Raw genomic sequence first — 13,106 nt, 5'->3', positions numbered from 1 at the left:
CTCTATGTATTGCTTCAAAAAACTATCCTGCACACATTTTACGAACTCCAAACCATCTAGCCCTTTTACAGTATGGGCTTCCCAGTCTATGTGTGGAAAATTAAAATCTCCCACAATCACAACCTTGTGCTTACTACAAATATCGTCTATCTCCTTACAAATTTGCTCCTCCAATTCTCAGTTCCCATTAGGCGGTCTATAATACACCCCTATAAGCGTCACAACACCTTTCCTATTCCTCAATTCCACCCAAATAGCCTCCCTAGACGAATCCACTAATCTATCCTGCCACAGCACCGCTGTTATATTTTCTCTGACAAGCAATGCAACACCTCCCCCTCTTGTCCCTCCTATTCTATCATACCTGAAGCAACGAAATCCTGGAATATTTAGTTGCCAATCACACCCCTCCTGCAACCACATTTCACTAATAGCTACAACATCATATTTCCAGGTATCAATCCATGCTCTAAACTCATCCACCTTTCTTACAATGCTCCTAGCATTAAAGTAGATGCATTTAAGAAACTCTCCACCTCCCACTCTCTGTTTATCCTTAATTGAGCAAACAACTTTGTTATCTTCTTCTTTTTTTTCCTCTACATCAATTTCCCTGCTCCTAGTCTCCTTAATTTGATTCCCTCCCCACAACCGTTCTAGTTTAAAGTCACCTCAGTAGCCCTTGCAAATTTCCCCGCCAGGATATTGGTCCCCCTATGATCCAAGTGCAATCCGTCCCCTTTGTACAGGTCACGCCTGCGCCAATAGTGGTCTCAATGATCCAAAAACCTGAATCCCTGCCCCTGCTCCAATCCCTCAGCCACGCATTTATCCTCCACCTCATCGCATTCCTACTCTCACTGTCGCGTGGCACAGGCAGTAATCCCGAGATTACTACCTTTGTCGTCCTTTTTCTCAACTCCCTTCCTAACTCCCTGTATTCTTCTTTCAGGACCTCTCTCCTTTTCCAACCTATGTCATTGGTACCTATATGTACCACGACCTCTGGCTCCTCACCCTCCCACTTCAAGATCTCTTGGACGCGATCAGAAACATCCCGGACCCTGGCACCTGGGAGGCAAACTACCATCTTGGTCTCTGGACTGCGTCCACAGAATTACCTATCTGACCCCCTAACTATCGAGTCCCCTATTACTACTGCCCTCTTCTTCCTTTCCCTACCCTCCTGAGCTACAGGGCGGATTCTGTGCCAGAGGCACGGCCACTGTTGCTTCCCCCAGGTATGCTGTCTCCCCCAACAGTACTCAAACAGGAGTACTTTTTGTCAAGGGGCACAGCCACTGGGGTACTCTCTATTACCTGACTCTTCCCCTTCCCCCTCCTAACCGTGACCCACTTGTCTGCCTCCCGTGGCCCTGGTGTGACCACCTGCCTGTAACTTCTCTCTATCAACTCCTCACTCTCCCTGACCAGATGAAGGTCATTGAGCTGCAGCTCCAGTTCCCTAACGCGGTCTCTTAGGAACTGCATCTTGACGCACCTGGCGCAGGTGTGGATGTCCGGGAGGCTTGGAGACTCCACTCCCTCCCACATCCGGCACTGAGAACAACAAGCTGCCCTCACACTCATACTTCCCCCTCTCTTCAAATAACAGTGAAAAAAAAATGAATAACCAAACCCACTTCGCCTCGCCCGTTTCCACCTGAGCCCATTTAGCCAAAGCCTTTAAGCCTTCACTCTACTCCCGGCTCACTCCGCTGCCCGCTATATAAGGCTGTGTTCCTTTTAAATCTTCCTCGTTTCCCTCCACGACGTCACACGCCTGCGCAGTCCTGCCTCTCACGACACTGATGAAAAAAAACGAAAAATTTTAAAAAGGCTTCCTCCACACTCCCGCTCCGAATCTCAGTATTCTTTCTCCTAATTAAACTTGAATCAGGATTTGAGTCCTTTTAAATCTTCCTCGTTTCCCTCTTGTTCTGGATCCATCCTTGTAAATCTCTTCTGTACTTTCTGCAACTTGACAGTATCGGAGTGAGCAAGATCAGACACACAATAGTCCAAGTGCAGTCTCACTAACCACATACTGTATATAACTACAACATAATGTCTCTGTTCCTAAACTTGATAACCTGACTCATGGGTTGGGGCAGAGAGAAGGTCATTTTTTCCCCCCGATGGTCTAGTCATCTAAAAATAGAGAATTTAACAAGATTTCAAGTTTCCAAGAAGTTTTTATGTCATTTCCAGTACATAAGTATAAAAGAGAACAAAATAATTGTTCCTCCAGATATGATGCAGCCCAAAAAAAAACCATAACAACATAAGCAACACAATAATAAAAAAGAACACAGTAATATAAATACATAAGATAGCTTATCTCCATAAATTGTGTGTCCATAAAATGATGCTGGCACAGGAGTGTCTATACATAAGGTGACTCTGACAGAAGTAGTGGTGGTTGGGGGTGTGGAGGGGTGGGTTAGTGGGTGGGGGTGTTGATCAGCCTTACTGCTTGGGCAAAGTAACTGTTTTTGAGTCTGGTGGTCCTGGTGTGGATGCTACGCAGCCTCCTCCCTGATGGGGGTGGGACAAACAGTCCATGAGAGGGTGGGTGGGATCCTTCATGTTACTGGCCCTTTTCTGGCACCTTTCTGTATGGACTGCATGTCCTTGATGGTGGGCAGGCTGGTTCCGGTGATATGTTGGTGAGAGCGAGAAGAATTTAAAGATATAAGATTAGCTTTGTTTTCCATACATATGTAAAAACATACAGTGATATACACCATTTGTGGTTAGCACTACGCTTTCCAACGCCAGTGATCAGCGAATGGTGTTGAATTCTGCCACCGTCTGTAAGGACTCTCTAACCCATCTATGCCCCTATCAGGTCACCTGCCAGTCTCCTAGGTCCCAATGAGAACCATCCCAATGTCTTCAGTCTCTCCTTATAAGCACAGCCCTCCATTCCAGACAGCGCCCTGGTGAGTCTCATCTGCACCTTCTCTATTGCTGCACAACCCTGCTGCAGCCTGGCCGATAGAACTGTACACAATGTTCTCAAGTGCAGGCCAGCCAATGCTTCGTACAACTGCAACAGTAGTGTAGTGGTCCGCGTACTGCTTTACGGTGCCAGCATTTGGGGTTCAATCCCTGTCACTTCCTCAAAGGAGTTGGTACGTTCTCCCCATGACCGTGTGGGTTTCCTCTAGGTGCTCCAGTTTCCTCCCACAGTCCAAAGACATACAGTATTGAGCAAAAATCTTTGGTACATATATAGCGAGGGTGCCTCAGACTTGTGCACATTACTGTATTTGTCAACGTGGAGCAGGGAGTGAGTTTGTTTAACTGGTTGGTGGGGGGAATGGGAAGCAAAGGATGTCGGGAATGGCGAGGGTTGAGCACCGTGTGAGGGGTATGGGACAAGTGGCAGAGAAGGAGTGCCAGGGATGGGGGAGGAATGGGTGCAGATACATCCAGCCCTGAGTCACCAGGCAAATTTACTCGATTCAAATTGGTTCATTGACCATTACACAATGTCTGGTGCTTCCCGATCCCTACCCTCTTCCTTCCGATTTTCCCAACCATGATTCCCCTCTCCCTGACTTCTTCCCACTCTCAGGAGTGTGATGGTGGAAGGGTCATAACTGTTCCTTAACCTGGTGGCATGGAACCTGAGGCTCCTGTACCTCCACCCTGATGGCAGCAGCAGGAACAGAGCATTGCCTGGATGGTGGTGGTCCGAGATGATGGATGCTGCTTCCCCGACCACGATTCCCCTCTCCCTGCCCCCTTCCCACTCTCAGTCCACAACAAAGACCCAGATCAGAATCAGGTTTATCATCACTCACATATGTCATGAAATTGTTTTTTTTTTTTGTGGCAGCAGTATGGTGTAATACATAAAATTACTACAGTACCGTGCAAAAGGTCTTGGGCACCTTAGCCATAGAGTATGTGCCTCAGCTTTTTGCCCAGTATTGTATACATTGGGTTTAGTTATTTGGGGATGTGCTATGTTGGAGCTAGAAGTACTGTGACACTTGTGGGCTGTCCCCAGAGGGAGGGTGGTGGGTATATGGAATGAACTCCCAGCGGAAGTGGTAGAGGGGGGTGCAATTACAACATTCAAAATACATCTGGACAGGTATATGGATAGATCGAGAGGGAAATGATCCAAATGCAGGCATCCACAGGAAATGTCTGCAAGCAAATGAATCTCAGGATAGTATATGTTGAAATATATACGCAGTGGCCACTTTATTAGGAGTACCAGTACACCTGCTCGTTAATGCAAAATTCTAATCAGCCAATCATGTGGCAGCAACTCAATGCATTAAAGCATGCCGAAATGGTTAAGAGGTTCAGTTGTTGTTCCGACTAAATGTCAGAAATGTGATCTAAGTGACTTTGACCATGAAATGATTGTTGGTACCAGATGGGGTGGTTTGAGTATCTCAGAGACTGCTGATCTCCTGGGATTTTCACGCATAACAGTCTCTAGAGCTTACAGGGAATGGTGCAAAAAGCAAAAACACATCCAGTGAGCGGCCATTCTGTGGGTGAAAACGCCTCGTTAATGAGAGAGGTCAGAAGAGAATGACCAGACTGGTTCAAGCTGACCTGAGGGCAACAGTAACTCAAATAGTCATGCGTTACAACAGTGGTGTGCGGAAGAGCCTCTCTGAACACTCAATACATTGAACTTTGAAGCGGATGGGCTACAGCAGCAGAAGATCACGAACATACCCTCAGTGGCCACTTTATTAGGTACAGGAGGTAGATAATAAAGTATTATTAATACTGAGTATACATACTTCGATAATAAATTTACTTTGACCTTTGGCTCAGTTGGCAACCCTATCAATTTACAAGTCAGCTTGCTTCTGTGCTGTGTAACTGTGACTATGGGGGTGCCACAGTAGCGTAGGGGTTAGCACGGCATTATTACAGCTTGGGGCAATTGTGTTCAGAGTTCAGCCCTCTGGAAGGAGTTTGTACATTCTTCCTGTGAATGTGTGGGTTTCCTCCGGGTGCTACGGTCTCCTCTCACTTACCAGTTAGTAGATTAATTGGTCGTTGTAAATTGTCCTGTGTAGAGGCCGGCGTTAGAAAGGTGGGGTGTTGGTGGCATGGCTCGTTGGGCTGCAAGGGGATTTTCCACGCTGTATCTATGCAACTGTTCAACTGTTCTCATTCCTGGCTCTTGGGCTGAAACTTTGGCACAACATGACCTGTGCATTCCTCAAAGATTTATTTCAGATATTCAGCTGCCCTGGCAGCTTGCTCTGGTACTGTGTAAGTACTTGACAGAACATTTCTCACACACAGTCTTGGAGGAACTCGCCCATCAGGAAGCATGCATGAAGGGTCGCATAGCAGTCTACTCCAATCAGAGTGCAGCACCAGCTCTGACTGACAGGGTCTCACGTATATTATACCCTCGTATATTATGGGAATCATTTATAGGCCTCTGAATACTAGCCAAGATGTGGGGTGGAGATTGCAAAGTGAGCTGGAAAAAGCATGTAATAAGGGTAATAACACAACTGTAATGGGGACTTCAAAATGCAAGGGGATTTGGAAAATCAGGTTGGTGTCAGATCGCAAGAGAGGGAATTTGTTGAAAGCTTACGAGATGGCTTTTTAGAACAGCTTGTGCTTGAGCCTACTCGGGGAAGGGCTAGCTTAGATTGGGTGCCGTGTAATAACCAAGATCTTATTTGGGAGCTTAATGTAAAGGAACCCTTAGGAGGCAGTGATCATAATATGATTGAATTCATACTGCAATTTGAGAGGGAGAAGCACAGGTCACGAGTATCAGTATCACAATGGAATAAAGGGAATTAAAGAGGCATGAGAGAGGAGCTTGCCCAGGAGGATTGGGGTGGGGGGGGGGTGATACTGGCAGGGATGATGGCAGAGAAGAGGTGGCTGAGGTTTCTGGAAATAGTTCACAAGGTGCAGGGTTGATATGTCCCACAGAGAAGAAAGTTCTCAAATGGCGGGGGTAGGCAACCATGACTGACAAAGGAAGTTGAGCACTGCATTAAAACCAAGGAAAGGGCATATAAGGTAGCAAAAGTGAGTGGGAAGGTGAATAATTAGGAAGCTTTTAAATCCAACAAAGGGCAACTAAAAAAAGCTACAAGAAGGGAAAAGATGAAACATGAGAGCAGACTAGCCAATAATACATATAAAGCAAGGATACTAAAAGTTTTTTCAGTTGTATAAGGAGTAAGAAGGAGGTGAGAGTTGATATTGGACCATTGGAAAATGATTCTGGTCAGGTAGTAATGGGGGACAAAGAAATGGCAGATGAACTTAATGGGTACTTTGCATCTGTCTTCACTGTGGAAGACACTAGCAGTGTGCCAGAGGTCCATGAGTGTCGGGAAACAGGAGTGAGTCCCATTGCTATTATAAAGGAAAAAGTGCTAGGCAGACTGAGAGGTCTTAATGTGGATAAGTCACCTGGACCAGATGGACTACATCCCAGAGTCCTGAGAGAGGTTGCTGAAGAGATAACAGATGCATTGGTCATGACCTTTCAAGAATTACTTTATTCTGGCATAGTCCCTCCAGGGAAATGGAAGATTGCAAATGTCACTCCACTCTTTAAGAAGGGAGAAACACAGAAGAAAGGCAATTATAGGCCAGTTAGCCTAACCTCAGTGGTTGGGAAAGTCTATTATTAAGGATGAGGTTTTGGTGTGCTTGGAGACTAATGATAAAATAAGTCAAGGTCAGCATGGTTTCTGTAAAGGGAAACCCTGCCTGACAAATCTGTTAAGAGTTCTTCGAGGAAGTAACAAGCAGGGTGGTCAAAGGAGAGGCAGTGGACGTCATTTACTTGGATTTTCAGAAGGCATTTGATAATGTGCCACACATGAGGCTGTTTAACAAGATAAAATCCTGTGGTGTTACAGGAAAAATACTGGCATGGATAGAGAAATGTCTGACAGGCAGGAGGCAGCAAGTGGGAATAAAGGGGGCCTTTTCTGGTTGGCTGCCAGTGACTAGTGGTGTTTCTCAGGAGTCAGTATTGGGACCACTACTTTTCACATTGTTTTTCGATGATTTAGATAATGGGATTGATGGCTTTGTGGCAAATTTTGCAGATGATACCAAGGTAGGTGAAGGGGTAGGTAGTGGTGAGGAAGCAATGTAATTGCAAAAGGATGTGGACAAATTGGAAGAATGGACAAAAAGTGGCAGATGGAATACGGTGTTGGGAAATGTATGATAATACATTTTGGTAAAAGGAACAAAAGTGCGGACAATTATCTAAATGGGGAGAAGGTTCAAGTATCTGAGGTGTAGAGCGACTTAGGAGTCCTCGTGCAAAACTCTCAGAAGGTTAATTTACAGGTTGAGTCTGCGGTGAAGAAGGCAAATGTAATGTTGGCATTTATTTCAAGGGGAATAGAATATAAAAATCAAGGAGATAATGCTGAACCTTTATAAGACACTTGTCAGGCTGCACTTGAGACTTGTCAACAGTTTTGGGCGCCATATCTCAGAAAAGATGTGTTGTCATTGGAGAGAGTCCAGAGGAGATTCATGAGGATGATTCTGGGAATGAAGAGGTTAACATATGAGGAGCATTTGGCAGCTTAGGGCCTGTAACTCACTGGAACTTAGAATAATGTAGGGGGATCTCATTGAAACCTACCGAATGGAGAAAGGACTAGATAGGGTGAATGTGGAGAGGATGTTTCCTATGGTGGAGTATCCAGAACTTGAGGACACAGCCTCAAAATTGAGGGCCGACCCTTTAGAATAGAAGTAAGGCGGAATTTTTTAGACAGAGTTGTGAATCTGTGGAATCTTCTGCCACAGACTGTGGTGGAGGCCAAAAGTCCATGGGTGTATCTAAGGTGGAAGGTGATAGTTTCCCAATCAGTCAGGGTATCAAAGGATATGGTGAGAAGGCAGTTATTTGGGGTTGAGTGGGATCCGGAATCAGCCATGATGGAATGGTGGAGTAGACTCGATGGGTTGAATGGCCTAATTCTGCTCCTTGTCTTATGGTCTTATGGTGTCTTCCCCCTTTCTTACCTGTCCTGAAGAAGGGTCTCAACTCAAAACATCAACTGTTCATTTCCATGCACGCTGCTTGATCAGCTGAGTTTGTCCAAAACTTTGTGTACGCTACTTTGGATTTCCAGCATCTGCAGAATTTCTTGTGTTTAGAATAAGAAGGTGGGGCTTAGGAATCTGTAGTGGAAGTGTGGGATAAGGACAGGAAATTTGGGAGGGGGTGGAGGACCGAATTATTGACTGAATTCATGTCTCCTTCATCTGAAATCACGACGGAATTAGAATCAGAATCAGCAGATGTTGTAAAAAGTGTCCCACTATCATTCTCCATTTCTTTCCCTCTTTCTTCAATGTCATGAACTCTGAATGTTACAGCATCCATCATTAAGGACATCATCACACAGGACACACCCTCTTCTCATTGTTACCATCAGGGAGGAGGTACAGGAGCCTGAAGATTCAACGATTCAGGATCAGCTTCTTCCCCTCTGCATCAGGTTTCTGGATGGACAATGAACCCAACAACACGACCTCACTACTTTTTCCCTCTCTTTTTGCACCACTTATATATATTCATTGTAATTTATAGTTTTTATTATTATGCATTATGTTCCCACTGCTGCTTGTAAGGAGTTTGCAAGTTCTCCCCATCACTGTGTGGGTTTCCTCCAGGTGCTTTGGTTTCCTCCCACACTCCAAAGACATACGGGTGGATAGGTTAATTGGTCATTGTAAATTGTCCTGTGATTAGTCTACAGTTAAATTGGGAGTTGCTAGGCGGCATGACTCGACACGCCTATTCCACGCTGTATCTCAACAAATAAATTTTAAAGAGTATTGCAATGTACTGCTGCCATAAAACAACAAATTTCATGACATGGGTCAGTGAAATTAAACCTGATTCTGATTCTCAACAAGGACAGGAAGTTTGGGAGAGTGGGGATAGAAACATTCTGGTAAGATGGGCGAGTTCGGACGCAGGGGCCTCTTTTTCTTGTTAAATGTGTTTTTTTTATGATTGTAAGATATTACTGGATTCCAAGAACTGTGGGTACTGCAGGTCTACAGCATCAGTGAGCTGCTTGTTGGTCGGCGTAGCCGGCGGACATGTTGGAGGAGCCAGAATTGAATTCGGAGGAGCTGTGTTGGAAACATCGGAAATGGTGTGTGTATTGTAACTATGGGTGATTGCCTCGGATGTTTCTCTTGCGATCACAAGACCCTGTTGGACATTGATAACGTAAGATGCCGCAGGCCTCTTTCCCTTGTTTGGTGGTACAGCAAGTGGCATGGGAGCTTGGTTGTAATGAGAACCAGGCCTCAAGCCGTGTGCTAGAGTCCGGGAGAGGAGACGCTGGAGTGGTATAGCATGGCGTCCATGTACGGTTTTCCTCTCCTGTCAGTGCTGCCCTCTGGTGTTTGATCAATGGAATGACAGGCAGATTGCAGTGTTCAGAACTGTACCATCAATTTTTTTTTTGCGTGACTATGTTTTGCTTGCTATCTTGAATATGCTGTGTATTTTTTTGCACCTTGGTCCCAGAGCAATGGTGTTTCGTTTGGCTGTATCCATGTTTGGTTGAATGATAATTAAACTTGATTTGATTTGACTTTATCAGAATCGGAATCAGGTTTATTATCACTGGCATGTGACGTAAAATTTGTTAACTTAGCAGCAGCAGTTCAAAGCAATACATAATCCAGAAGAGGAAAAAAATAAATAAAATAAAAATAATAATAATAAACAAGTAAATCAATTACATATATTGAATATACTAAAAAAATGCAAAAACAGAAATTCTGTATATTTAAAAAAAGTGAGGTAGTGTCCAAAGATTCAATGTCTATTTAAGAATCAGATGGCAGAGGGGAAGAAGCTGTTCCTGAATTGCTGTGTGTGTGCCTTCAGGCTCCTGTATCTCCTACCTGATGGTAACAGTGAGAAGAGGGCATGCCCTGGGTGTTGGAGATCTTTAATAATGGACGCTGCCTTTCTGAGACACCACTCCCTGAAGATGTCCTGGGTACTTTGTAGGCTAGTGCCCAAGATGGAGCTGACTAGATTTACAACCTTCTGCAGCTTCTTTTGGTCCTGTGCAGTAGCCCCTCCATACCAGACAGTGATGCAGACCGTCAGAATGCTCTCTACAGTACAACTATAGAAGTTTTTGAGTGTATTTGTTGACATGCCAAATCTCTTCAAACTCCTAATAAAGTATAGCTGCTGTCTTGCCTTCTTTATAACTACATCAATATGTTGGGACCAGGTTAGAATCTCAGAGATCTTGACTCCCAGGAACTTGAAGCTGCTCACTCTCTCCACTTCTGATCCCTCTATGAGGATTGGTATGTGTTCCTTCGTCTTACCCTTCATGAAGTCCACAAACAGTTCTTTCGTCTTACTGACGTTGAGTGCCAGGTTGTTGCTGCGACACCAGTTCATCAGTTGGCATATCTCACTCCTGTATGCCCTCTCGTCACCACCTGAGACTCTACCAACAATGATTGTACCATCAGCAAATTTATAGATGGTATTTGAGCTATGCCCAGCCACACAGTCATGTGTATAGAGAGAGTAGAGCAGTGGGCTAAGCACACACCCCTGAGGTGCCCCAGTGTTGCTTGTCAGCGAGGAGGAGATATTATCACCAATCCGCACAGATTGTGGTCTTCTGGTTAGGAAGTCGAGGATCCAATTGCAGAGCGAGGTACAGAGGCCCAGGTTCTGTAACTTCTCAATCAGGATTATGTGAATAATGGTATTACATACTGAGCTATAGTCGATGAAAGGCACTCTGACATAAGTGTTCGTGTTGTCCAGGTGGTCTAAAGCTGTGTGGAGAGCCACTGAAATTTTAAGGTGCTTGGAAGTAGGTACAGAGGAGATGTCAGGGGTAAGTTTTTTTTACTCAGAGTGGTGAGTGTGTGGAATGGGCTGCCGGCGATTGTGGGATACCATAGGGTCTTTTAAGAGACTCCTGAATAGGTACATGGAGCTTAGAAAAATAGAGGGCTATGGGTAATTTCTAAGGTAAGGACATGTTTGGCACAGCTTTGTGGGCCTTAGGGCCTGTATTGTGCTGTAGGTTTTCTATGTTTCTATGAGATTGTGTCTGCCGTTGACCTATTGTGGCAATAGGCAAACTGCAATGGGTCCAGGTCCTTGCTGAGGCAGGAGTTCAGTCTAGTCATGACCAACCTCTCAAAGCATTTCACCACTTTAGATGTGAGTGCATCCGGGCGATAGTCACTAAGGTAGCCCACATTATTCTCCTTAAGCACTGGTATAATTGTTGCCTTTTTGAAGCAAGTGGGAACTTCTGCCCGTAGCAGTGAGAGGTTGAAAATGTCCTTGAATACTCCCGCTAGTTGGTTAGCACAGGTTTTCAGAGCCTTACCAGGTACTCCATCGGGACCTTCTGCCTGGCGAGGGTTCACTCTGTTTAAAGACAGTCTAACATCGGCCTCTGAGACAGAGATCACAGGATCATCAGGTGCAGCAGGGATCTTTATTTTAGATTATGAGGACACTCAGTCCTCTTTTATTGTCATTTAGAAATGCATACATGCATTAAGAAATGATACAATGTTTCTCCAGAGTGATATCACAGAAAACAGGACAAACCAAAGACTAACACTGACAGAACCACATAATTATAACATATAGTTACAGCAGTGCAAAGCAATACCATAATTTGATGAAGAACAAACCATGGGCACGGTAAATAAAGTCTCAAAAGTCCCCGAGTTGATCGACTCCCGAGTTCCCAATAGCAGGCGGCAAAAGGGAGAAACTCCCTGCCATAAACCTCCAGGCACCGTCAACTTGCTGATGCCTTGGAAGCAGCCGACCACAGCCGACACTGAGTCCGTCCGTCCGAAAACTTCGAGCCTCCGACCAGCCCCTCCGATACAGCCTCCCGAGCGCCATCCTCTGCCGAGTGCCTTTGACCTCGCCCCGACCGCTGAAACACGAAAAACCGAGGATTCGGGGCCTTCTGCTCCGGAGATTCCGGTTACCACACAGTAGCAGTGGCAGCGAAGCGGGCATTTCAGGAGTTTTCCAGATGTTCCTCCATACTCTCATGTTCGTCTCCATCAAATCAGAATTGTGCACGGTCCCCTACTTGACAGATAACAGATACTCATCACTGGACAGGCCACGCGCTGCTGCCGCGCCGCCATCTTCTCCTCCCGACAGGTACTCCTTCGGGATCTACACAGCTGTGGTTGTGTTCTCCCTTTCAAAGTGTGTATAGAAGGCGTTGTGTTCATCTGGTAGTGAAGCATCACCACTGCCATTCATGCTATTGGGTTTCGCTTTGTAGGAAGTAACGTCTTGCAAACCCTGCCAGAGTTACCGTGCATCCGATGTCGCCTCCAACCTCGTTTGAAATTGTCTCTTTATTTGAAACGTTGGCCCGAAGGGGTGAATCAGTAATGTGAGTTCCTACTGAATCATGTCCATTCAGCCTCATTATTGCTCCCTGATTCTCTTTCCTCTTTCTTCCATGTTACGAGCTCTGAGGTCATTCATACATAGGTGATTCTTCAATTAGGGGCACTTTGACTACTTGAAATTGCGAAAAATGAAATTTCTTGAAACTCTGTTTTGTTTATGTTATAACTTTTATTTTAGGCTCTGGAATGAAGACCAGATCTTGGCATTGATCAACTTTTAAGGGAACTTTTATATTTTAGGGGGTTTTTGCAGTTTTCATGGATGAGTGTCATTACCATCACACCATCAAAATAACAAACAAAGATTTCAAAGTGAAATAAACACCATGCCCTTCAATAAATTTGTTTTTAACTCATTTTTAAGTACAATCAGAATATATTTTTGACACACATTTTCTTAAGCATGTCAATATTTTCCATGGCTAAACAACAAAATATTTGTTTACTAATTAGTATACTGGAATTTTAACTCTTTTTGACGGAATGCTGATTTTGGAATCAAAGCACTTGGCTCCCTCAAATGAGTTCAGACCAACATTACTAACTAAAGCTTTTATAGGCATCTGTTAGTCTCGTGAGACCATGCATTTGCGCCTTGGAAGGTTTCCAGGGCGCAGGCCTGGGCAAGGTTGTATGGAAGA

Source organism: Mobula birostris, chromosome 12 (assembly GCF_030028105.1).
Source record: "Mobula birostris isolate sMobBir1 chromosome 12, sMobBir1.hap1, whole genome shotgun sequence".
Lineage (NCBI taxonomy): Eukaryota > Metazoa > Chordata > Chondrichthyes > Myliobatiformes > Myliobatidae > Mobula > Mobula birostris.
This window is presented reverse-complemented; position numbering follows the sequence as displayed.